The 22845-nt window shown below is 42.5% G+C and overlaps 1 protein-coding gene across 3 annotated transcripts in view; it reads right to left on the bottom strand.

Annotated features, from left to right (window-relative positions):
• brsk2a (BR serine/threonine kinase 2a) overlaps window positions 1-22845 on the bottom strand; it is a 192559-nt gene that overhangs the window by 159119 nt on the left and 10595 nt on the right. The window lies entirely within an intron of this gene.

Below are 22845 nucleotides of genomic sequence, written 5' to 3' on the forward strand. Positions count from 1 at the left end.
ATTGCTGTGATTTATTACTGTTACTGAAGGTCCGCGGCTCCGAACCGTAGTAAAGGGACCTCTGGCTAATACGGTGGGTTCCGTGTCGGGCTCGTAGCGGAAAACTAGCTTTACTTTGTTGTCTGGGTCAACTTTGCTAGCGAGAGACAGAGAGAGGAGTTGAAAGGCTGCTCCAACGGAACTTATTGTTTTTGGAGGAAAACACGAACACGGTGTACAGTCGAGTCTTAATAGCTTACTTACAACTGGGCTCGTCAGGCTCTCTTCTTGGCTGCAGTGGTTATTATTATATTTACATGCTTCCAGCTCCCGTTTTTTTCTTTTCCTCGTACTTTTCCTTTTTCTCCCTCCCTCGCTCACAGACACATAACGTGTATGGCAGTCCATTCTCCCTGCAGCACGGACTGCGCTGCCTATGATGCTACATTCTTTAGAGCTATACCTGTAGCATTCTGCCTATTAGCTTAGCACAACAACAACAAAAAGGCGCTCTCTCACCCAGGAAACACGCAGAGAGAGAGCGTCACCCTGTAACCATGGCAACCGTAACGCTGCCGCCTGGAACAACAGAACGTAGCTGTCAAACAAAACCCAAACAGTCCTGACCCGCCACAATATGAAACAGGAAAGTACCGCGTGTAATCCATTTATTTCAACAAAGTAACTGTATTCTAAATACCACCTTTTTAAACGGTAACTGTAACGGAATACAGTTACTCATATTTTGTATTTTAAATATGTAACGGCGGTACATGTATTCCGTTACTCCCCAACACTGTCAACAGCATAATAACCACGTACATGTATCATTCAGCAAACAGCACTCTTTAGTTCTGCAAGTCCAGCCCATAGTACATTGCTGATGCCACTCACATCTGTCAGCACAGCTTAGAAAAATACAGGGAAAGGGTTAAAAATATGTTAGCAGTTCATTTTGTTGGATAGAGCCAATATTTGTAGTAGAATGGTTAGATCGCAACAATTTATCTGAAAGCTGCATGCATCAAAGCTGCTATTTTGCCTCATTATGATTATCAAAAAAAAAAAAAAATCGTTCTCTGCATGGTGCGTTATTCATGGCTACTATAAACACATTACACACACAAAATTATTATTAAGGAGGGACTAGTGGAGAAATTGGAGAGCACTTATCAGATCTGAGGCTCGCATTAAGCCGTGAAGCAATCTGGGTGAGGTGCACAAACATCTACACTCTAATTTATAGAGAATTAAAAAGTCAAGTCTTAGTCGCATCTGCGTGTGTGTTTTTGAATGTCACAAATCTGCTGAATTTGAGTAAACAAATTGTTTGTGTCCCTGAAGGCAGACAGAGAGAAGGATTACATTTCTTCCCACGTGTAATGCGCAAAAAAATGACATCTTTTATTCAATTTGAAGTTTCGAAGGCATTTAGTCCACTTTGCTTTCAGTCGTGGCGGAAAGGAGAAAGTTACCTACGATCACAAAAATCAGCTCTCTTGGAATCATAAGCTGCGGTTTTCTGTGTTAAGGCAGAGGCAGGTTTTGTCTTGCAGCCTGGAACATGGTAATTGGATCATTCATGTTACCTGCACAAAATAGTATGAGGTCCATCTGCCCACACAAAAATAAGCCCGGCGTCTATGCCACCTGTGCACCACGCTACTATGCATACCTGCAATGATATGTTCATCTCAAGCTCAATTTAAATTCGCAATAAAAATGCAACAGAAATGGGAAAAAAAAAAATTGACTCTTAAGAATATTCTTATCTGCTGGACAGATGGAGGTTAGTCATGATGTATTTTCCTCCTCTCGTGTTCTTTATGCATCCCCAGACTTCAGTTATGATTGACTCACGCCAACCCCGATGTCGTATTCAAATAAAGAAACTTGTCTTCTCGTTTCTTTGAAGACGCTGTTCCAGAACATTCTACGCTCTGCCACGGCCTGACAGGCTTAACGCCAGTAATGCATATGGCTCCATTCAGAGGTTTCTCTACGCCTGTCACTGGTGTCAGGTCCTCATCGCTTTCAAATGACATCACACTGACCCTGTCAGAAACAAGCGTTTTCTAAAGGGTTAAGAGCCGTGAAAAATGCTTTTCAAGATGAAGGGTTTTTGTGGGATTTGTTGTCCATGGAATCAATGGAATCTCACTGGCTTCTCGCCATGTTGACTAAACAGCACCACACTGAGTGCAAACAGCCAAGCACGCGGAGGCATCTCTCATTACAGACAATGCAGACAGCAACTGGTGGTTTTTCATCCAGTGCAGATATGTGACTTGATGCATTGTGGGGAAAAAGGTCCAAAATATTTACTATTTTTCCCACAAGTACCACCTCAGCTCGACTCGACGCGAGACACAAAGCTAACCTCTATCAAATGCTCTCACTTTCAACTCCAAAGAGAGAAAGCTGAAGCTGACAGTTCGGGTCGACCTCTCCAGCAGCCCAACAACTTTCTACCCTTCCCTGGTATTTCCCACTCCTCCCTCCTCTTGTTTCAATAACTTCAAAGTGAGCGTGCTTTTCTTCTGCTGTCTGTGCTCTAGCCTCCGGTCCCAGGTAAGCTGGGAAGAAATTAAAAACAGAGAGAAGGTCTTTTTTACCTCTTAAGTAATGATCAAAGAAGTGCTTCATCCTCACAAAGACCTGCTGTGCTGTTTCTGGGACCTCTATTGAAACAAGTCATTTCCCACTCGAAGGCCTGTTTAGTCAGACACTAGGCAGGAAACTGTGTCTGTAATGTGAATATTTCCAGGTGTATGACAATAATCCAGGTTGATTTTTTCATTTGTGACAATTCTCTTTGAGAAAAATCTGCGATAGCGACAAGCATTTCATTTCAGAAGCAGACAGAGACCAAGACAGACTGTGAGAGTGAGAGAAAGAATGGCCTCCTGTATTGCAAAAGCCACTAGGTTATTGAATATCTGGTATTTCTCTGTGACAAATTGTCCTTCTCCATCCCTACTTATGAACTGTCAAAGACTACACGCTTCAGAACTGATGCATCATGGTCCAGATGCAGGGTGTGTGTGACTCTGACAGCTGCCTTACCAGCATCTAACAGAGAGCATCACACCTTCAATTTCTGAGTGCCACTGACGTGTTTATGACCACACAAATACAGTGAAAACACACACACACACACACTATTTAAAACAAGAATGCTTCATAAAAACACATACCTGTGCACACATACACAGCACATGCACACATGCTTTATAACACTCCACAAACAGAAGCCCAGCTGGGAGAAGCAGATAAGACTGCATTTGGGTACAGAGGTTTAGCAGCTACTCGGGGACACACTGCAGCTTTTTCTGTAAGATTTTTATTGATTTTTTTAGGCCTGGACAAAGCAGAAATAGCAATGTCTTACTCTTACTTAAAAATGTTTCACTTGCTGCTATACGACAGTCCTTTCGCAAAGTAAAAGAATGGTAAGCGACTGTAAAACCCATCAAGCTAAAAGACTCAAGGTAAGCTACCGTGCTATCAAAGCCAAAGTTAAACCAGGGCTCTACCAAGAATTCCTGCTAATACTGTCAGTCCATCCAAGCCATTGCCACGCCAGACCAAGGACAGTGCCTCTGGGGAAACTGCTGAGGATAGATATAAAATTATTAGAAGTCCTTATGTGCTTACCAGAGCTTGAATTCTTTTCCTTTCCTTATATCACTTGGTTTGTGCCACCGTGAGGTGTGAATTTAAAGGGGAAAAAAAAGGAAGGGGGGATATTTTCCTCTCTGTCACCAGCTAATGAAGTGAGGGAATTGTTAAGGTATGCAGAGTGGAAATCACGAGCACAGAAGTAAAGCAAAGGCATCAGGGAGCGAGGAAGAGAGCAAGACAGGAAGGAGAGGTGCTAGAGAGAGACTGGAATAGAGACTGACATCAAACAGATTGGACAATAATCCACAAATGGGTGTAGTGGAAGAGGTTTCAATATCGTTACTCAAGCAGAAAACACAACTTGTACTGACACCCATGAAATGATCTGTTTGCAAAATGGAATCATGGGAACATACTGCGCTTGCAGAAAAAAGAAAAGAAAGAAAACCTGAGCATGCACCAAATATTTGAACACAGTGAAATCACACCATTGGACACGGAGGCTGAAGGTACAAGCGCAGATCTGTGGGGCCAGGGAGTCGGTGTAAACGCTCGTGTTAAAAATATGTTTTTGAGACCAATCGCATTTAGAGACGCGTTCATGACAGCTTCAAATACAGAAAGCGGTGGGGGTGGCGGGGCGCCCTGGGATGACTACACCAAGGCTAAAAAAGTTGCCCCATTTACTAAAACTTGCTTAAGCTCTTAGGTCACACTCATTTGCATTATAAATCTGTGCTCTAATGGTAAAAGAGGATGAAGCTGAGAAATTATTTCAGAGCATTTCATAAGGATTGACCTGCAGCTAAAATGCAAAGAGGCCTGAAGGAAGTGTGTGTGAGTGTGTGTGTTTGTGTGCACGTACGTGATCGAGAGGAAGAGTTCCTGCAGCCTCGGGCTTCTTTCCCTGTGCGTATGAGGACATCCAATAAAGTCTGAACTCTGTATGTATTGATTAACACTAGTTTTGTGCTTTTGTGCCTTCAGCTTAGTTTTTTGAGAAATATCCGTTTGTAACAGCTGACATTTAAAAAAAATATAACCCTAGTTTGTGTTCTGCTAAAACGAACTAAAGCACTTGGTTTGGTTTTGGACCTATTGCAAAATCGTGTTGGCTTAAATAGGCAGGATCAGTTCCCCCTATGAGATTCGGGTAGTCTCTTCAAAGCTTAATCGCTCTCGCTATCTGCCTCTTTATCCCTTCAGTGCGAAAGAGAAAATCATTGACCAAAAACTTCTGCTGTGCTTCTCTGATTTATGTTGCCCTGTAAAAACGCCAGCCACTTTAATGACCCTCTGTTACCATCTCCTCCATCTCACAACTTTCACATCTTCAGTCGAGCTGGGACAAATGGGGAGAAAAAGAGGGAGAACAGCTCCGGTAGGTGGTAGGCATGCAGTGTTGGTTTGTAAGTGTGTGTGTGTGAGAGAGAGAGCGAGAGAGTGTGTTCCAGCTGCAGCAATAAGCCCGTTCAAGGACACCACGTCTTTTACACACATACACACTTTTCACACACAGCATTCACCATCTCAGATCTACCTCATAGGGAAATTAATCACAGCTGGAAATAATATAAGTTAAATACATTTCTAAATGCCACAAGGACTAAATTAATATTAGGGAAAGGGGAGTTTATGACTGATCAAACAGAAAAGCCCAGAGTTTCTGATCTATATCACATTTATGTTTGTAATAAAATAAATAATTAAAGAAGAAAACAAGAAACTACAATTTGATACAGCCCACACGAAGCATGCACAATTAATAGAATCAAAGCTACTTGGAGACAATGAGTATTTCAATGTGATAACAGTCAGATGTATGCGCTGAGAAGCACTTAACTTGCAACTCAAATAGTCCAGGGTGATACATCACAGGCGACCAGTTCATGTATTTATCAGGGTGATTTCAGCTGAAATGATGGCTTCATTTATTGTCAGTGATACCTTTTGTTTAAGGATCACAGATTACATTCAGCTATGTTCCAAGCAACATGCGTTAGGTCTGCATGATGTGGGGAGCCTTTGTGGGTGTTGTGTGGCATATTCAGCATGAACAATCGGTCAGGGTAACCTGGATTAATGCATCATTTGGACACACAAGGCACAGCCGGAGAGCAGGCCAGATTAAGCGGGACAATAGAGAGGAGTGACAGGAAGAGAAAAAAAAACAGGAGAGGGGGAGAAACAAAGAGTAGGACACAGAAGGATGAATACAGTGATAATAAAAGGAAGTGGATGAATTAGAGGGTAAAGAAACACACGCAGAAATGGCTGTCCTCTAGCCAGAAGCACGCGGAAAGCCAAACTCGGGAAAAGCCGGATGAAAGAGGAGATAAAGCGACAATAGGAAAAGAAATGGAAAAAGTGAGAGGACAAATGAGAGAAGGGATGAGAGGGAGAGGGTACTTGTACCAGAGAAATTGGCAGATTGCTAGAAAGACTGTAAAAAAACACTTTGACCTTGGACTTTAAGATTCTGCGCTTCCACAAACAGACATACATCTCGACAGCAGCAGAAACGCACACAAGGACACCGTCAAACACACTATTTTAAAATGCTTACTAATATATTTGGATAGATGTTTCGTTAATGTTATCGTGGCCGTCGGGCTGCCAGCTGTTTGACTGTGTGCTTTGTCTGCTCCAATAAAAGCCAAGTGAGTGTGAGTGCCTCTCGTGGCACCTTCTTAAGCCCTCACACAATCAAAACAGGAAAACACATTTCACCCAATAAAACACATCCACAATAATAGCGCCACCACCTCCTGATTCAGTGCTTTTAAAATGTATAAAGGACAAAGCAGGTCACCGTAGAAACCCTCACAAATAAAAGCTGCGCTTTCATTAGCTGCCCCCACCCCACGCCAACACAGTCACCGTACCGAACACTCGCAAATGCAGCATTTCTCAGGGTCAGTAGATTCATTATGATTTAAATCTTGCAGTGGCAGCACTTTTTTTTTTATTCCCATTAACACAGAGTCACATTTACAAAAACAAACAAACAATTAATTTAAAAAAGAATTGCTCAGGCTCTTAACTTTTTCACACACGTATACATGAACACGTAGAAAGTCTCCTTTGTTGCAGTGGATGACTGACGCTCCCAAGCTTTCGGCTCCCTCAAGGCCAATTCACAGAGTCAGTCCCCCCCCGTTCACCACCGCCGCATCACAGCTGCCTCTCTGAAGTGAGAACTCCAACCACCGCCCACCTCCTGCTTTAAAGCGACTTTAATGCCGCAGGGGCACAAAAGGCTCACACATACATACGATGCCTTCAAATCTCTAAGCCACACCAGCCCAGTCAGAGAGGTCGGGCTAACCTTCAAAACACACTCTTTGGCTGCCCTAGTCATTCCTTCTCTCTGGTTTCAGGTCATCTCTGGTTTGTTGTGGACAGAAGCATCACCTCAACTAGAGATGGCGGCATTACATCTACCTATATAGCATGTAAAATAGAGCCACAGGTGGTGGCTCCAAGTATTTCCCAGCAAAATAAGGATTTTAATCTACCAAGGTGTTCTGTGGTGTCAGGCACAGAGTTCTTAGCTGCAGATCTTTTCAGTCTGCAGACGTGTGGCTTCTATCAACCACAGCTGCTCGATCATCTGAGATGTTAGGAAATTGGAGATCAATAACTTGAACTCTTGTTCTCATAATCTTCAACAATTCATGAAGAAATCGGCAGTGTGGCATTGTGCCTAACCATCTGAAAATGGCCAAAGACATCAGACATCATAAAGCTGTTTTCAACAGTGTTTTGGTACGAGGTCCAAACAAATGTCAGAGCATCCACACACTAGGGGCTTTCTTTCCTACCATCTCAGCAGCAGTCTCTCTTTTCAGCAATTAACTGAAATAAGACCAAATAGTAGACCAGCATGTCTTTCCAAGTGGCGCCTAACTGATGTTACAGTCACAGTGTTTGTCAAAGCACCTGCTACAGCAGTCAGCTACTTTTATCTGTGTCCTTCCTGCAGCCTAATAGATGCCATCATTTTTTCGGTGTCTTTGTAATTGACCCTGTGCACGAGAAAATGCTAACTTCCTGGTTTGAGACCGGATGTAGGGTTGTACATTTCCGGTAGCTTTACTTTGCGGTCAATCGCTACTGCGAAGATATACTCCAAAATCGTGTCCAAAACTCGAAAACGGAAAGATCGCGTTAAGTTACAAAGAGCAGAAGGTGGGAACACTCACCACTGTTGTGTCATAAAAAATCTAATGATCAATTTTGACGTTTAAAGAGTTTAGATGATCAGTTGTTTACATCACTCAACACAAGTAGAACTGCAGCAGAAGACACATCGTCCACATTCAGAAGCACATCTCTGTATAGTGACTGGTCTTATGATTTAAACAGGCAAATGTTCAGCATTCAAACTACAGGTGAAGAATAGTCAAACCAGATGTTTCCCCCATTATGTCGAGATCAGCTAGTCAAGTACACACCTACACAGCATGTTAACAAACCGTGAAAAAAAGCCACACAAAAAATGAACGATTGCTGGTAAGGGTTTCTATACATTAGTATTTACGAAGGGTATGTTGTGACTTACCTTCAAAATTACAGTGGTCCCTCGCTAATAACGCGGTTCACCTTTCACCTCGCTGTTTCGCAGATTTTTTAGTGCAAGTTTGCATGCTTTTTTTTTTTTTACATCACATTGTGTCCTGCGTCCTCATCGCTGCAAACGATCTCCTCCGTGACGTCTCTCCTGTACAGCACAGAATCGCTGCATCTATCGCTAGCAGTGTGACTCTGAAGTGCAGTGCTGTATGTCCACGAAACATTTTGCACCGTCAAAAAATAAAATTGGCTACTTGATTTCACCTATCACTGGTTATTTTTAGAACATAACACCTGCGATAAACGAGGGACAGCTGAGAAATATAACATTTGAATCCATTTTCTCTTTTGCTCTGAGGCGCGGGGAAAAAATATCAACAAGTCGATGAACATCATTTACAGATATATTGGGTAAATGCCCGAGACATCTATAGAAATGTAAATCGCCGCTTGATTCATTCATTTGCTTAACTTGTTTTGGACCGTAAACAGGGCGTGAATAGGACACCGGAAACAAGGTCCCCACAGGAGTTTCCGCACCGGAAGTAGCATATGCTAACGTGCACATAGTCAATAAGATGATCTAGAGCTGGGCGATATATCGAGTTTTTAAAAAATATCGATATATTTTTATACGAGATATAAGATGTGACAATATCCTTTATATCGATATAGTCTATGTTACGTTATAACTATACTTGTGGAGCCGCAAGTTTGTCTCTCTTTCGTCCACTTTTGTCTTTAAGCAACGTTACTCGGCCTCGCCCCTCCTTCACTGAACACAACTCCCCCTCCTCCCCCATCGCTTCACCTGCAGGAAGCGACAAGATGGACACGGCAAATCTCCGTTAACGAGTTACTGCGCATTGCCCCGTGCGTGGGGCTGGACGCCGTCAACCAGTGTTGCCAACTTAGCGACTTTGTCGCTATATTTAGCGAGTTTTCAGACCCCCTAGCGACTTTTTTCCAAGAAAAGTCGCTAAAAAAAAAGACGTGAATGCGCATATCGCTTTTACTCTCAACAAGCAGCGGGTGCTGTAACGCAGTCAGTTCTTCTTTTACTCTTATGCTGTTTTGTGGATCAGGTTTAAAACTACTTATAAACACACACACACACAAAATAACTCCACCAGAGTGCCTATTTCGGGTCACTTTGCCGGTCCAAGCCCGGATTAAGGAGCAGGGTTGGAATTGTGACATTACAAAAAACAATAATTGCTAAAAGAAATTTAATTCGTAGTTCTAAATAAATTCTAAATGCATTTAGGACGTTTTTTGCTCACTTTATGTCTCGTCCACGATGTTATTTCTCTCTCCAGCAGCGTAGGTTACAATTACATTAGCATGACCAATTATGCAAATTAGGTGATGACGTCATTTAGCGACTTCTAGCGACTTTTAGGACAACCAATAGCGATTTTCCTTACTGAGGAGTTGGCAACACTGCCGTCAACGTGTTAGCTAGCTAACCACGCTAACGAGCTAACCACGCTAACGCCATGCAGCCCAGAGACGCTGCACAGCCTAAAATCCTTTCATTTTCTCAAAAGTTGACAGCGCGCCTTATGTATGAATTCTGGTTGTGCTTGATGGCCGCGAACCGATTTTATGTGGTACACAGCGCTCAGCAATCTGTCAAAAAATGTTTTAGTACGACTTTGGTAAGCTACGGTGCTGCACCGGTTGATGGATTGTCAGAGCATTACGGCTACCGAGGAGCCTCGCGGAGTGATACGTACCGTGCTTCAACGTAATATTACCCTACTGTGTATAAGGACCATAAATGGCACCTGTTACGAGACGTGGTTATGAAGAGGATTTCAAACTCAATGCTGTCAGTCACGCAGTAGAAGTTGAGTAGAAGAAGAAATCTGTCATTGTTACTATGCTCTGCGTCTTTTAGTTTACATTTTGACTGCACAATTGTGAGCTTTTTGTTATGCACAAAAACAACATTGTTTTCTTTTATTTATGGAGCATTATTATTTAATAAATGCTCAATTTATTTTTGAGTAAATTTTATGTACATCTATGCTCTATGTTAATAAAAGTGCCTGTGTGACATCTGGGACACAGCTTTGACTAAGAACTCTCTTTTTGTTCTTACTTTATGTCAAAAATCGAGATATATATCTTATATCGCCGTCCAGGTAAAAAATATCGAGATGAATTTTGGGTCATATCGCCCAGCCCTAAGATGATCGACATTATTTACATTCCCTGGCATTGATTTTAATTCTGTTTTACTACCAACAGATGGTTAAAGTGCACCATCAATGTAAAAACAGCAACATGAATCACTTACAAATGGGGGCTGGAATGTAACTGCGTTTGCTTGGATTGACTCCTTAGAAAACTTTGTAAGTTTCAAGTGTCTGCAAAGCACTTCATAATAACTCTCAACAACTCTCATTTAGGATTGAAGGGAAGTGCTATGGCAGAATTTGGCTATCAATGAGTGCTTTCAGTTTAAAGACTGACAGACTTTTCTTGGTTCATTAAAAAATATATATATATTAATATAGTGCTGCTCCTTGTCACTAATATCTGTTTGCCAGGGTCATAGATACTTCTTGTTAATATAAACTGAGCTTACCAAGGTTATGCTGGTAAAAAAGTAAAGTTACTCAACTATTAAAGCATCTTTGAAGGCTCAACATTACCCGTGGTTCTAATAAACAAAATTACATTATAAAGCATTGTAAAAGTTTGATGCCTATGCACTTTTAAGGGCATATAAACAAGGGTTTGTGTGTATACCACACACACACACACACACACACAGAGTACTTCCCCTTTCGGTATCTGCTATGAGATTTTCCCAAGCCTGAGGTATTCAATGACCCACTTTCTCATACATGGTCATTCACACTCCATGCTCCTAAAATCGCCCTCTGTATTTTAATCAAACCCATCTTTTCTCTTGCTTTTCATATTTAATGCCAAAAGCAAGCCTCCTGAACCTTCTCGACCTCTCTAAACTGCCAGCATCCCTCAGTGCTGCCAGTTCTACGCAAACACACCTCTCAGTGACTGACACTTCCACTCAGCCCATACCAGCGGGAAATCCTGGAGCAGCGTTTAAACGCTTGGTCAAGCTCTATCTGAGTGTGGTGCTATGGGCTTGACAGGAATCAACTACAGGGCTCTACAGTTCAGCAACACACACACATACGCAGCTGCCACTACCAACTCCCACCACCTCCCCACAGCGCTGACAGAAAACAATCTGCAACCAGATGATTCACCTCCATTAGGCTGCGGTATAATCGTGAAAATAGCGATCCTTCAAGTGCATTGATAGGCTGGCTTGTCAATCAATGGCGATGAGGAACAACAATAACAACAAAAAAGAACATTTTAAAATCAGCCTGGTGTTAGAAGAAGTCTAAAAATCTTACATATTGGCGAATGTGCAGGATTCTCATGGTTGCTTAGCTCATCTGATGCTAAGTGTAGACCTGCAATTCACTGTGGTGAGTTTACAGTATTTGGAGCCATGACCTGAAACGATACTCTGCAGTACTTAGTTGTATTCACCCTGTCTTCACCCTTATCTTAGCCTTCCTAAGCACCTCACTGATCCATATAGCCTGCGGCTATACTGTGCATGACTGTCTGTTAGTTTGCGCGTGTGTGTCTCTACCTTACGGATATATATATATATATATCTGTATGTGTGTGGCATGGGCATTCATATGCCAGGCCCTAGGTGTGCTTGTCTAACTGCTTGAGTGTGTGTCTGTGCATGATTGTTATGTCAGTTTGAGGAGCACCAAGGGACCACTCAGGAAGAAGCGCCCGGGGCACACACACGCAAAAACACATACACTCCAGCCTAAAGTGCAGCACAGCTTGGTTTGTAGGACTACAGAGTCCCCATGCTAAGCAGCATCCATCTTTGGAAAAAAAAAAGGGACAGGTTAACACACACAGGGGTGTCCGGAACATAGCATAATCAGCATGCTGATCAAAGCATTTAACTCTAGCTGAACCTGGCTCAGTCAGAGTGATGTTTTAAACATAAATCTGTCTTCCTTTGGGAGGGGGGGGGCAGGGGTGATGGTGCTAGAAGAGCTCGATCCGTCTCCGTCTTTGTATGTTTTAACCTTTATTATCTCTTCTTGTATTCTTACAGTTACAAAAGCAAAAAAAAACAAAACAGATTTAGCGTAATTAATAGCATGCCCTTCCTCATAGTAAACAATTTACTTTAAGTTATACTGATGATAAAACAATTGATAAACAGGTGCCACTCAAAAATGTTGTTTTTACAGGTTAAATCATTAATTTAATTCATTTTTTTTCCATCAGTCTACTTCAACATACCATACACATTTTTTATTTATCCTAAATAAATAAACAAATCAAATGTGTTAGTGCTCACGTTGCATTTTGCTAACCTTTCTTTGTTGTCTGACATGTACACTGCAATGAACCTGTTCATATGATAGGGCATGGTTGGCCTTTACCTCTTTCCATTTCATTGTGTTTAACCTGATCACATAGTTCACTGGCTCTCTTGCACCAACAGGCCAACTGTAGCACATACACACAGGTCTGTGACATTAATGAGTTATCACAGTTGATAGAAAGCGAGGTGGAAGACAGAGTCAAGAAGAAGCTAGGGAGAAAGACACCCAGTGCGGCAGGAAGGAAGGGTAAGTCAGTGTTGCCTCTTTTTAAAGGCAAATGTGCCCCAGTCCCTATTGTTTCCTGGCTGACAGGCAGCTATGGGAGGGGGGGGTTGTCATCCTGGGGATTCACCAGCTCTGAGGGGGGTGGGAGAAAAACAGAAATACAGAAGCAGAGGTTGAAAGGGTATAGGCAACATTCAAAGTGAGTGAGAGTGTCTTTGTGTGTGCACATCTTCTGACAGTAAGTGATTCAGAGAGGAACAGTGATGACAGTAATGACTGTTCTAACCCAAAAAAATTAATGGATGCCAGACTATTATTATTGCTGTGCCTGCACCAACAGAGTTTTAACGTGCACACGTGCATGCACATATGAGCAACGCATGTGACCGTGACACTGACACCCAATTTTCAGACTCAGACCAAGGTATAAATCCAGCCTCTCTCCTCGTAGTAAGCAATGGCAGGCTCGGAAACAGCCTGAATATGCATTTGTAGATATGTAGGCATAAATAAAAGATGATGTAAAACCAGAGACTAAAGAGCGAGAAGCAGAGTGAGCGAAACGGTGGTAGAGAAAAGTAGCTGAATACTCGTTTCCCAAGAGAATCACTGAAACACAGAGACATGCTCGTGATTTTGACCTGACCTTTGAGTAAACTCTGGCATCAACAGAGTAAGGCCAGCCAGCTCTCAGTACTATAAAACACTGGGTTTAGTCCATATACTTAAACACTTCAGCTGTTAAAGAATAATGCCGGGCAACAAACAATGTAACATTATGACATGTAAAAGTTCTACTCGGTGTGTTCAAATAAACACCCCACATAAATAGTCTATTCCCCAAAGAGCTATTAAAGGCCTTCTAGTGGTTAGTTAAAAATCAATAGAAAGCTTCTAACTTCTGGGTTTTATTCAAACACTACTTCATGGTTTATTCTGACAGTAATGCTATTTAAACCTTCTTTATCGCCACATATCTTTCTTTCCCCCCCCCCTAGACACCATTCACTGTGTCCCAGCATGATTGAAATTTCCTATCATACCTCACGGCAGATTAAAATACTGCACTTAGAAATATGTGTCCCAATGTGAAATTGGTACTCGAGTACAACAAATGTAAAAAAAAAAAAAAGAGTAAAGGACATACTGTATTTTATCATTTCTTATTATCCTTCAAACGTGGCATAATATGCTGTGTTGCTATGACAGACCACAGGCTTTGAGAAATGAGCAGCAAGTGACTATTTTGTGTGAAATGACTGGAAATAGGCAATGATCATCTTAGTCACAGATATTTTAGTTCCTTTGTGTTACGTGCGTTGGTGAGAATATATAAAAAGCGAGGCATCGCAGACACAGAGAGCTCGGTCAGATCGCCCAGCCGTCTGTGTTTCTATAATCTGTAATTGAAACCAGTGAATCACTGCGGGGAGTTAGTGTCCTGTGTTCATCTAAAGACTCATCACTGAGGGAACAGAAAGAGAAGAAAGAGGCGAGTTTATGAGCGCCTTACCAATGAGGTAGCTGTTATTATGAGTCGACAGCAGGGTAACAGCAAATAATATATATTTACACACTTAAACAGCACTGTCCGCTTTATTAGGTACACACGTTCAACTGCCTGCAAACACAAGTCTCTAATGAGCTAATCATAGGTATGTAGATATAGTCAACAGAAATGGATGAAGTTCAAACCGAGCAACAGGATGGGAAAGAAGGGTGATTTAAGTGACTTTATATGTGGCATTATTGTGGGTGTTAGAGTGGCCAGGGCTGGTCTGAGTATTTCAGAAACTGCTGATCTACTGGGATTTTCCCCACAAACCTACCTCTAGGGTTTAGAGAGAATGGTCTGAAAATATCCAGTAAGTGACAGTTCTCTAGGTAAAAATATCTTGTTGATGCCAGAGGCCAGAGGAAAATGGCCAGACTGCTTCGCAATGACAGGATGGCGAGTAAACCAAATAACCACTCATTACAACCAAGGCATGCAGAAGAGCATCTCTGAATGCAAAGCACTTCGAATAGTGAAGTAGATGGGCTACAGCAGCAGAACACCACACTTGCAGCCACTCCTGTCAGCTTAGTGCCCGAGGCTAAAATTCACACCGAAGATTGGAAAAATGTTGCCTGGTCTGATCGGTCTCAATTTCTGCTGCGACATCATTTAAACACCACAGCCTGCCTGAGTACTGTTGCTGACCGTGCCCGTCACTTTATGACCACAGTGTACCCATCATCTGATGGCTGTTTCTAGCACGATAACACATCAAATGGCCTAACACGTCACCCTATCATGTCAACATGGAAGGCAATGCAAAGCCTCTGAGCGGTGCTTCTAGCACCTTGTTTAACCTGTGCCACAAAAATTAAGGCACCTGTGAAGGCAAAAAGGGGTAAAAAAACAAAACAAAACAGATAATAGCAAAGAATACCTAATAAAGTGGCCAGTGAATGTATATGCTGTAAGTGTGTTCAGAGCAAGCTGAACACACTTACACAGTTAATCGGTTCCTTGCCCTACAACCATTCCATATTGTACCACACAGACTTTCTCAATGTCAGCTTGTCAGTGAATACTCTGAGGGCCTGACTCCATCTGACTCCTGACACACACAGGGCCTGCCACCACAAGGCATACACACACACACACACACACAGACCTCTGCACTCAATTCCCCCCTTTCCTTCAGACATAGGCTGCCATGGTGACATCAGTCAGCCTGTTGGCATGGTGACCCTTCCATCACCAAGTCAGGTCACCTTGGCTCACCCGAGCACCCTACCGGGAGTGTTTTGCGAGTGTTTAATGCGTATGTGTGTGTGTGTGTGCGCGAGGATGCTTATCTGGCACTTTTCCAAACCTTGTGGCGCTGTGCCACAACTACCCTCGCTCTACCTGGGCCGCCTGTCTTCTTCCTCTATTTCTTCTGTTACTCAATTCATCTTTTCACAGCTTTTAATAGAGGTCTGATTAGTGAGAGAAGATTACAAACTGTTTGCACAAAGTATGCATAAAATAATATAACGTAATTATACTTTTATGGGTGCTATGCGTCAGGAAAATGAATTGTGGAGTCATGAATGTGGAGTGCTTCTCAGTAAGGTTGCATAACAATACAAAGGGCAGCCATCTGCTTCACCCTGGCCCCTGGGTTAGCAACGGGACCTAATCCACTACATTGTTTGTGTATTTACGTGCATGCATAAGGGTGCGCGTGTGGGTGTGCCTGCATGTGCATGTGTGTACGCCTAATCTGCCGGTGTTTTCATAGCACTCGAGTGGATAGCTGGTAATCCCACAGGGCTGGGCCTGAGTGAGATTTAATCCTTGCAGCTAGCCACCATCTCCTTTTCTCTCAGGCCTTATCCATCTATTTTCTTTCTTGTAAAGATGGTTTTCTTCTTTTTCCTCCAAATAGTTTACCTTTCACTTTTCCTAAGTGTTATATCCATGATGATATTCTGTTCTTATTCTGCACTGATCTGAATCCCCATTAATGGTCTGTTTTCTTCATATATTAGAGTGGTTTTCTCTGAATATTTGTATTGTCAACATGTCAAATGTAAGAAATAGCTTCTTTTCTCTGGTTTAGATCTAGTTTATTTGGGGATTTTTGTGGAAGGACAAAAATCTAAGGTTGTCTAAGGAAGTAATGTGAAGACAGACCCTTGGACCAAGACATTTAAGTGTTGTATTTTTGGCAAAGGTTTTTGGGTGTTGGGGGCTACATACCAAACTATTTATAACTTAATCAAATCAGTTACTGATATGTTTATTGAGAATTTAAAATATTAATTTATTGTCGTTGCATAAAGAACAACTAGCATAAGAGAGTTTATGAGTGCCTTACCAATGAGGTAGCTGTTAATAATGAGGCGACAGCAGAGTGACAGCAAAATTTTAAAAACATATCAGCAATAAACTGCGATTGCTGACAATTTCTGTGACATCTCAGAGATCAGATGGGCCTTTGATGACATAACCGTCCTATCAATTATAGCTAACCCCCAAGTGTAATGTGGCCTGGAGTTTCAAAGCACCAGTAACAGTTATAAGAATGAATGAATGAATGAATGAATGAGGTGCGTCATCAAAGCCAGCAACAACACTCACTCTCCTTCTCTCTCTCACACACACACACACACACACACACACACACAAACTATGCTAGTTACCATGGTGACCATATGACTATAATGATGTCCAGCAATGAGGGTAACCAGGTATAGAAGAAAACAGTATGCACACATGCGCGCACACTAACACACAAACAGGCGCACGCACAGTATAAAAATAACCGGCACTCCCACTCACTCACCCGCGTGTACTTCTGAATAAAGCAACTCAAACAAAAAAAAAAAGCTGCATCTTTTTGCACTCAAGTGTGGTGTAAAGATATATCAGTGTTCATGCGTGGGGGAATGCATGCATGGATGGGTAGGTGGGGTAAAAGGAGGGTGACTGAATACAAGCCAGGTGGGGGTGGGGCTGGTGGGGACGTCAGCATCGCTGACTTGATTGGAACCTCTTGCTGTGAGATGCTGACATGCTGTCTGAACTCACCAGGTGTGCCGGCACACGCTCCCTGCTCGGTTTGCTGCTTTGTGTGTGTGTGTGGATGCGTGTGCGTGTGCGTGCGTGATTATATTCAGGGACTCTGTGACAGATAATCCTTTGCATTCATCCACATATGCATTTTCCTCATTGACTAACCCATGAGCCAAGCTACAGGCAGTATATTTGTGCATTAGTCTGACAGGCCAGCCAGACTCTCTCTCTCTAACACACACACGCACGCACGCACACGGTGACAGCATTATACGTACACAGCCCACCAACAATGCCATCTGTGTGGGCAACCCTTATGTGACACTTCTGACAGTTAGGGAGGCTTGAGATGACAGCACTCGTGCATGCACAAGACATATACACCAACACATGCAGAATTCCTCCTCCTCTCTGCTTTACAACTTATACAAAAAGACTCAGGGTCACTGATGGAAGCGCAACATTGGCAGTTAGAGGAAAGAAAGCTTTAAAGGAGGCCAAGGGAGTAGGCAGGTGGTGTTTGTACTTACTGAGCACACAACATTATGTGCAACCAGGCCTTTCTATTTCAGCATTAGGCAGAGCTACAGAATACAGACATTTAAAAAGGATTTGGGGGAGATAATAATACTGATGGAAGGGAAGAAATTCATTTACAGCCTCATCGATTGTGTGCAAAGACTAGGATTAGGAATTAAAGATAGGAGAGAGGCGAGTAAGGGAAAAAAACTGAGGGTTGCTCACTTTGGACTTTAGATTTAAAGGCAGAGGAAAGAAATAATAAGGTTATAAGAATAAAGATACTTAGAGAAGGAGGCTGCTATGAGGGGATGAAGATACTATAGGTGAGAAAGTGGGGAGGGAGTGATGGAGGGAAGGGGTCATTCTTGAACTCCATTTCATTAACTTCACAGCGATAAGCGAGGATATAGTAGAGACCTGGGCTAGAGAGGGAGACATGTTAACCGATGATCCCATTAGGCTGAAAAGGGGTAATACAGAGAGATGGAGGAGGAGAGAAACAGCAGGGTGACGCTGAGAGCTGCAGAGAAAATGGTGAGGGAGTTTGAGGACAGGAAGGAGGAATTGGAGAAGCGGATGGAAATGAGGGAGGGGGTGGAGAGAGCGAGGAAGAAGTTGATGGAAAAAACCAAAGCAAGTGGTGCAGGAAAAAGCACCTTTGAAAATGGTTGATCAAACCCATTAAAAAGACTTCAGCTCTTAGTTCAGTCTCGCCAGTGTGCTGGGCTGAGAATGTGGATCCAACTCAGATATTTCTGCAAGCTTGGGGAATATGGGAAACCCCTATTGAGGCAAAGCGGCCAGTGGTTTTAATATGATGGGGATCATTTGCAATGTTTGGTTGGAAACATGTGAGCACTGAGGCATTCTGAAGCTATTACATGTCCAAATAAAATAATCATAGACTAATGTGGCGTGGCTTAATTAACTTGTTTTGCTAACTGGCTGAACCAATATAAATGTAGGCCATTATTTGTATTATTATAATTGGGCTAATCACTCATCCAGATTATTAACATTCAAAGAACTTTTGAAGTTAAATATTGTCTTGTCATCAGCTTCTGCTTTGCCATTGTGGATGTTGGGTTGTGCCACAAGGGATAATGTGGGTTACAAGATTTAATATGCCAAATGGACTGCAATGTGATAAAGGCTTATATATTATATGATAAATTGACGAAATCAAATGGGGTTGTTTCAGATTACAGGGTGAACAGCTAATAGAGGCTTTAAACTTTCCCTGCAATACACTCCACAGCTAAATGAGGTAATATATCACTGAATAATTTGCCAAATATGTAACTGCTTGAATAACTAGATGATAGAAAGAATAAGGGCTAGCCTTGGTAGAGTGCTTTACAATGCTAACAATTGTACATCTACTGAATGTAATTTCTAAAGCGAAAAGTTTAAGGTTATGATGTGGCATTGTGTAAAAAATAATAAAGTGAAAGAAGAAAGAAAAACATCAATTTACTCATCACGCTGACTATGAAGAGTAAAACTGGGTCTCCTCAGCAGTAATAAGGTTAGCCATGTCCCATGGGGACAGCATATTGAGGAGAAGAATCTGATGAAGGTTAAGCCCCAACGACCCCCACTTTAATCACTGTCATTAGCACCACAGGCAACTCCACTCTGACCCCATCACCTCAGGGCCTCAGAGATTAATCACATACAAGCTATCGCTGTTATATCTATGCATATGCTTGCTCTCAGAGTAACAATGCGGTTCATACATGATGAACGCTCCCTGCATGCGATTTGGTGTTGCAGAAATGAAATTTTACACATGCGTCCACATAAACAGAAATGGATAAAATCCACTTAAAACTGAATAGTAGCCGTGTTTGACATGAGGCTCTAGCCATTAAACCAAGACGACACCCACAGGGAGACCACTAATCACTCTGTGTGTACATAACACCAACTAGATGGAGGACCCTCATCCCCAATCTCCAGCAACCATGCTTAGCCTCTCCATAAGACTTCAGAGGCTGCCTTGTGTGTGAGGGGCATGTAAAGGCAAGATCAACATCAGGCTGAGAGCCTGTGTGAACCCGAAAAGGCCTGATGTTGGGAATCGGTTAATGAATCGCTCCGTAGTCCGGACACATAACTTCGGGCCCTGGGAGAGGGCCTCGGTGAGCTCTCTGTACTCATCTCTCACCTCCGTGCCCTCATACATGGGACTTCTCATACGTGACATAAAAACTGCTGCAGTATAATTCACAGGGAGCAAGAGCACTTCATTAAAGCGATCTTCAAATGGGGCAAGGGCAGCAGAGAGGGTCTACTCCTAAAGTCAAACAAGACAGAGGGGGGGTAAATTAACTACTTCTTTTAGACGAGCGAGAAAATTAAGTACATGACGAATGAAGAGGTTTTTCTTAAAGATCAACATTCCTCTCACGACGCTGGTCTGACGTACAGTCTACTGTACATGTTTTAGAGGCGTCCATGTGCAGCTCGGCCTGTTTATAGTGCGCTTAGAGCACAGAAAATGTGACTTTTAATTAAAAGGCCAGGCTGATTTAGTGTTGTACTCCGTTAGAGACAGCGATAGAAAGAGAAGGAGAGGGTGATCGGGGATGAAGTGTAAGAAGAGAGGAGACGCAGAGCAAAGCAAACACACACACCCAGCCAACAGGCACATCTCTCGCTCGGGTTTAATGAGCCTGATCTAGCCTGGACCCCTTCATCGGCTGCTACGATAAACTCCGGAATAACAAATCATTACACGGGCTCGAATTATGTCCGCGTGCAGGTGCGTGGAAATGTATTCACGAGTCTGTCTGTCTCTCGTTTCGCTGTATCCGTCAGCGCCGATACACAGAAACACACATACAATGAGCACCTCCAGGTAAAGGTTAGAATATTTCATAAAGTCTCATTACGGAGTGAATATAAGAGGCTGAGGTATAATGACACTGGTGAAGACAGAGTAATAAATTCAGGTCCCTTGCAAGGCTAATCAGCTCAAGTTGTACAGACACAGTCACAAGCTTTAGGGCATCAGAAGCGTGAGTGAACAACATCAAGTAATAATGCAGTGCAGTTCTCACTTCTGTTTTATGCTGACAAACATATGAAACGCCACGCATTACAAAATCTCAGATACATAAAAAAAAAACTTTAATGACAGATAATAAAATGTGAGAAGAGGCCACATTAAAATTACACGCACACACTTTAGTCTTATATCATTGTCCAATTACTATTAGTGTCTTCCCTTGTGGTTTGTTACATGAAGTATGAGGATACGTTCAGCTCAGATCAGTCTTTACAAGCAATTACCAGCACTGGCCCATAAAGCCAACACAGGGTATGCGTCTTTCATTAGATGCACTGTGATAGCCTCGGTTCACATCAAATTAACCCATTTACGCACACACCCATGAATGGCTGTGTGTGTGTGTGATTTACTATTTTTAATGTTACAAATGGGGTCTTTGGTGTGTTACAGTGAGAAAGATGTGGAAACTGAGCTGGAAAAGAAGGAGAGGTGGTAATCGTATAAGAGTTAATGCATTATGCAAGGTTAATCATATATACATAGATCAAATTTCATTGTATATTAAGTCACGGCCACTATAGTGTGCAAAAAAGAAAGCCTGATGTAATGTATGAGAATTTTTACATTCATGCTTGCTTGTGTGGGTTAAAATTTATGTGCATATTATGTGCAGATTGGCAGGTATATACTGCAAGGGGAGTATATGTAAAGATTTAATTGAATTCCTTCTGCTACTATGCAGGCCCACAGCACTCTGGCTTATCCAGCCCTGAATTGCAGCCAGTGAGATCTAATCATGCTGCATGAAATGAGCCCTACCTGAGCAGAATGGCAGTGCGAGGTCTGAAGGCTGCAGGGGAATACCTCCATTAGGCACAAAGCGAGGAAACGAGGGAGGAGGAAGAGGAAGGGTCAGAAAGGGAGACTGTGGCGAGACATGTACGGACAGAGTGGAATGGACACAGAAATACAAGAGAACGGGAGTGAATTCTGAGGTTACAGGTGAAATGAATTTGGAGATTACAAGTGTAAGAAGGATGAGTTCAGCTTTATTATTTATCCGTTGAAATCCTCGGTAGTCATTTTAAATATTTTAAATGAAAGCTTCACCAAAGCCTTTCCTTCAGTGGTTTGGTCCAAGTACTGTCATTTAAATGTTTCCCAAAAGCGATATTATATAAACTCAAGGTAAACTTGTACTGTCTGCGCCACAGCAGACGGGTTGAAAGAGTATCATATACGGACAGTAACTGTCATAATGATTATAATAATGTACCCGTGAGTCATGCGGTGCCACACGCCAACCTGCAGCTTCTCTACAACACGCAGCAGTGTCTGCAGAGCCAAATGGACACGAACACACTGTTGACTCACAATCGTGCTCTCATTCCACACCCTATAATGCATCAAAACAGCACCGAGGATAGAAAACACAGCTGACCAATCAAAACAACTTATTTGGGCTTGGCCACAATCGTACCCCCGGCATGTGAAATTACACATGAAGAGTGTGCGTCTGTGTTGCTATGGCTACTGACTCATCACATCATAGCAGTGAGAAGATACATGTGCAACTTACAAATATACAGACCGTATGAAAGACTTTCCAACGCGTCTTCGCTGACAGTTAAGTTCATGTGAGGTGAAACGGAGGATGGGATTGACGAGTAGAGGAACAAGCCTCCTAAATATCCTACGGGCATGAAGAAGTGTGTGTACATGTTTGTGCGTCTTCAGGCTCTGTACCGAGAGCAATCCTTCCTGCTGTGGATGCATTTCCACCGCTGATGCCGTAGAAGCTCTGCTGCAGCCACTCCTGTAAAACTAAAAAAAAAAATCCACCACAGTACTGCCACACAGCACATTCCAGTCTCTGTGTGTGTGCTCGTGTTTGTGCACCATGTGCAACTGTGCATCGACGTGGTTGGTGTGCATGC

This window comes from Neolamprologus brichardi, chromosome 7, assembly GCF_056152115.1.
Source record: "Neolamprologus brichardi isolate AB-2024 chromosome 7, ASM5615211v1, whole genome shotgun sequence".
Lineage (NCBI taxonomy): Eukaryota > Metazoa > Chordata > Actinopteri > Cichliformes > Cichlidae > Neolamprologus > Neolamprologus brichardi.